This window comes from Triticum aestivum, chromosome 6D (genome assembly GCF_018294505.1).
Source record: "Triticum aestivum cultivar Chinese Spring chromosome 6D, IWGSC CS RefSeq v2.1, whole genome shotgun sequence".
NCBI classification, from domain to species: Eukaryota; Viridiplantae; Streptophyta; class Magnoliopsida; order Poales; family Poaceae; genus Triticum; species Triticum aestivum.
The window spans coordinates 416,365,090-416,369,628 of record NC_057811.1 but is presented as its reverse complement, the minus strand read 5'-3'; positions in this window follow the sequence as shown (position 1 = coordinate 416,369,628).

Below are 4,539 nucleotides of genomic sequence, written 5' to 3'. Positions count from 1 at the left end.
TCCAGAAGGAGGATCTGGCCGGCAGAGGCTTGATCGCCCACGGGTCTTGGAGGCTGCCAGGGAACAAGTCCGAGCCTCAACCGCAAGAGGGTGAGTGCGTTCTCCTCGCCACCCATGTCGGCCGGGGTTTCACTCTACCTCCACATCCTTTCTTCCGGGGTTTCTTGAACTTCTTTGGTGCCCAACTTCATCACTTCTCCCCCAACACAATCACATACCTCGCCGCATACGTTTCTCTGTGTGAAAACTTCTTGGGCTGTTGACCGCATTGGGGTTTGTTCAAGCACATCTTTACTTGCCGCTCTCAGTCTGTGAAGAAGGCAAATCCGAATGATGAAAAGACACACGTGATCCAAATGTGCGGGGGTTTAGGGATTCAGACGAGGGGTAGGAGTACTTTTCCACCTATGACTCTTCCCGATTCAGTTAGAGGGTGGCAGTCGACCTAGTTCTACTGCCAAGATGTTCCGACTCCTTGTCAGTCGACCGGTCTTCCTCCCTTCACCATAGATCGGGTCCGCCAACCCTCCTCGCTGATCGTAACCCCAGAAGAGAAGGTAGAGGTGTCCATGCTAGTCGACCGAGTAGTCCAATTGGTCTGTGATGGTGTGACTGGCATGGATTTGTTAGAAGTGTTTCTTAGCAGACGCATCCAGCCTCTTCACGATCACGACCATCTGATGTGGATGTACTCGGGCCCGAACGACACCGCTTGGGTCGACCCAGAGGAAGTCACCGAGGATACGGTGGAGCAATGGCTGCGGAGTATCACTAGAAACAAGGACAACCCCAGGGGGTCCAGGAGGGTTGCTCCGTACGATGCTGAAAACGAGCCAGACAAGGTCTGTCCTTCACTTCCGAGTGTATTTTTATTTCGATTTGCGACTGTTCTTGAATCTGATTGATGCCTGATCAACTTCCTACCTTGCAGATTTATACTGAGATGTATTCGATGCCGAACGGGGAGCAGGTCAAGGAGGGGGCGGAGAGCACTGAAGAGAGTGGCGACTGGCAGTTCCCCGACGACCATGAAGACGAAAGTGATGACTCGGACGGTGGTGAGGAAGTCGACTCACCGCCTCGTTCTGAAAGACACTCCAAGCAGACACATGACCTAGCAGGTGAACGTCGCAAAGCGGTTGCGTCGAGTACGCAGGCATCGAAGCGCACTCGGACATCCACTCCTGTTCCAACAGAGAAGGCACCGAAGCAACCCAAGATTGTGCCAACAAAGTCTCGGAAGGCCTTGCCTAAGATCAAGGTGGACATTCCTGTTGCCTCCACGTAAGTACTTCTCCTCCCTACTTTTCTTTTGCTCGAGAACTCCTATGTTTGTTGCCGACCCACTCGCCCGTTTGACCGAGTGAATTCTGAAATTTTCTATGCTGCTACTTCTGTGACCTCCATGGACATTTACAAGGATGATGAGGAGACTGAGGACGCGACCACTTCCAAAGCGGGTCCAACTCTATAACCTTGCTCTCATTTTGTCACTTGAACTGTCGGTCGACCGAACTCTTACGGTCGAGTCTTTTGCAACGCCTCAAAATGTCATTGAACTTCCAGATGATGATGAAGATATGCCCCAAAAGACCACGGGAAGGAAAAGAAGGACTTCGAGCAGGAGGGTGCCTGCCAGCAAAGTACCCCAGTCGACACCGGGCTTCTGTTTCTTTCGCTATCCCTGTGTCGACTGAGCGTCCTTCGGCGTCGACCGCTCAAGTTCCTGCCCCGTCTATGCAACTCCATGCTTCAGATCCTCTGGCTAACTCGGCCATTCCACCAGCTCCACTCTTCATCACCCATCATGTCCCAGAGGACCAGGTGAGCACTTCTAAGGAAGCTATACGCCAGGCAGGCCTTATGATGGAGCAGATGAAGGTGGTGCGCGAGGCCAGCCAGGTTGCTTATGATGCTAGTTCAGCTCTCCAGACCAACGTCTAGGTTAGTTGACTTCCGACTGATCTTTAGCTTGACGCTTGTTCTGTTAGGATATGGTGCTTGTAAACTGTTGCTTTATTAGTCGTAAGATGTCCGTGGATGAGCGTTTTGAAACCTTTAATGTGCATCTATCGTGAGTCTGCATCTTGCGTCTATTCACCCACTGGGTGCTTCAACTTTTGCTGAGTAGATTTCCCACTTGAATCGACTAGGTCGCGTCGAGTGTATCTTTGAATTAGTGGGGGCACGCAGAGTGCACCCACTGGGTGTAGTCCCCGAGGCCGCCGTCGAATGTTTGATTCAGCGGGGGTCTTTATCAAAATGTCTCTTTACAGTTCTTCCACTCGGTCTAGACAGGTCTTGTCGAGTGGGATCCGGACCAGTGGGGGCACGCTGAGTGCACCCACTGGGTGTAGTCCCCGAGACCACGGTCGACTGCGGGCAGTCGGCGGTGGTCGGAGAATAAATGCCTTCTTCTTCTTTTTCTTTTTTTTCTCGACTGGATGGACCATGTCGATTGAAAAGTCGAACCAGTGGGGGCACGCTAAGTGCACCCACTGGGTGTAGTCCCCGAGACTACTGTTGAATGTTTGATTCGGCAGTAGTCTTAGAACTCTTTTGCCATAATGCCCTGAACTTGTATCTTATCGCTCAGAAGCGATCGATCTTTGTTCCTGTCGACTGACGTGTCTCATTCGTCGATTGCAGAAATCTTGTGAACTCGGAGCTCAGTTCGCTGAACTGGAGAGGAAGCAAATTCAGCTCAACCTTGATCTGGAACTGGCCAAGCAGAATTTGCAGAAAGCCAAGGATGAAGCAGCTGCCATGGGAGGTACCTACTTGTCGACTGTTTGCTTTGCCAGCTTTACTTTTCGCCTTTTGAACCGAGTGACTCCACTCAAACAGATGTGCGTAGTGAAAACAGACAACTCCAAACTCGTCTGAAGAATGTTATTTCTTTAGACAAAATGAAGCAGGCGCTGGAGCAGAAGGACCTTGACCTTGCCGCAGCTCGGAAGACGGCACGGGAAAGAACTGAACTTGCCGACAAGAAGCTAGCTTCAGTCGGTAAGTTAGAAGAAGAAAACGCCAAATTGAAGACTGCCATCAATGAAGCCAACAAAGAAGTCATGCAACTGAAGAAGGACAAGGTGGCTCTGACCGACAAAGTTGGAGATCTCACTCGGAAGAGGGACGAACTGGGGGTTTATCTAGGAGGACTCGCCAAGAAGCTATTCCTTATGCTTGAAGGTACTTTCTCTTGTCCGATTGGTTTGCCACTGTCGACTCTTCATACAGCTGTTGACTCATCATTTTCCTGCGTGTGCAGAATTCTGTCAAAACTTTGAGGAAGAGACCGGGCGGATTGAGACCGATCTGGACCCTATAAACTCCCCCATCAAGGATGAAGCTGCAATGAACGTGCTGCGACTGGAATCTTGACTCGCTAGTGTCACCAATTATCTTGCTCGACTGAAGGTGGCGGTACCACGGATCAACGCGGAGCTCTGGCCGAGAGACACATCCCAGAATGACCTCGAGTCTCTGATGACTCGACTCAATGAGATCCCTGGTCGAGTGCAGGCGTGGAAGAAGTCATCTGCCCAGTGTGGTGCTGACGTGGCTCTGTCCCTGGTCCGCGTCCATTGCAAGCAAGTTAGAGAAGAAAAGCCCGTGGCTCTCAAGGTCGCCAATACACAGAAGCTTAATTTCTAGTCCTTCATGGAGACCTTCATTGATGCTGTCACTCGTATTGCTGATGGAATCGACCTGGACAAGTTCGTCGAGCCAGCTAGCCCTCCTCCTGCCGAGTGAACAAACTTTAAGCCTCACTTTTATTTGCCTCGGAATGCCGAGTGATTTTGTAACCGTTAAACTCCTTCGGGCCTGACGCCCGAGTACTTCCGTTCGTGGTTCTGGACCTCGCTGGATTTATTCAAACTTGGTTTTTCTTTGAATATGGTTGCTTTGCCTTTATCTAAATCAAATCTCTTAACTCCGAGCGAAGCTTGATTATTTACTCAGAATAGATGTTGTATTTGTGACGTAGCTCCGACGAGAGGGTCCTGGACATGGGCACTAGGTGCTGCACACGACCTGCACCTCGTCGTCCTTGCAGATTAGGATGGAGCGTACATTGTACTTGTGATGCAGCTCCGTCGAGAGGGCCATGGGCATGAGCACTACGTGTTGCACACGGCCTGCACCTCGTCGTCCTTGTGGATCAGGATGGAGCGTACATTGTACTTGTGACACAGATCCGTCGAGAGGGCCATGGGCATGAGCACTAGGTGCTGCACACGACATGCACCTCTTCGGCCTTACGGATCAGGATGGAGCGTACATTGTACTTGCGACCCGGCCACTCGGAGCGGTTTTTTAACTGAGGCGAGTACGGGGTCGCGGCTAAGTCCCCGAGTGAGAGGGTTGCTCTTCACTCGGAGGATTTTTTAACTTAGGCGAGTACGGGGTCGCAGCTAAGCCCCCGAGTGCGAGGGTTGCTCTTCACTCGAAGGATTTTTTTTAACTTAGGCGAATTGGGTTCGCGGCTAGGCCCCTGAGTGGGAGGATTGCTCTCCACTCGAAGTGGTTTTGTAA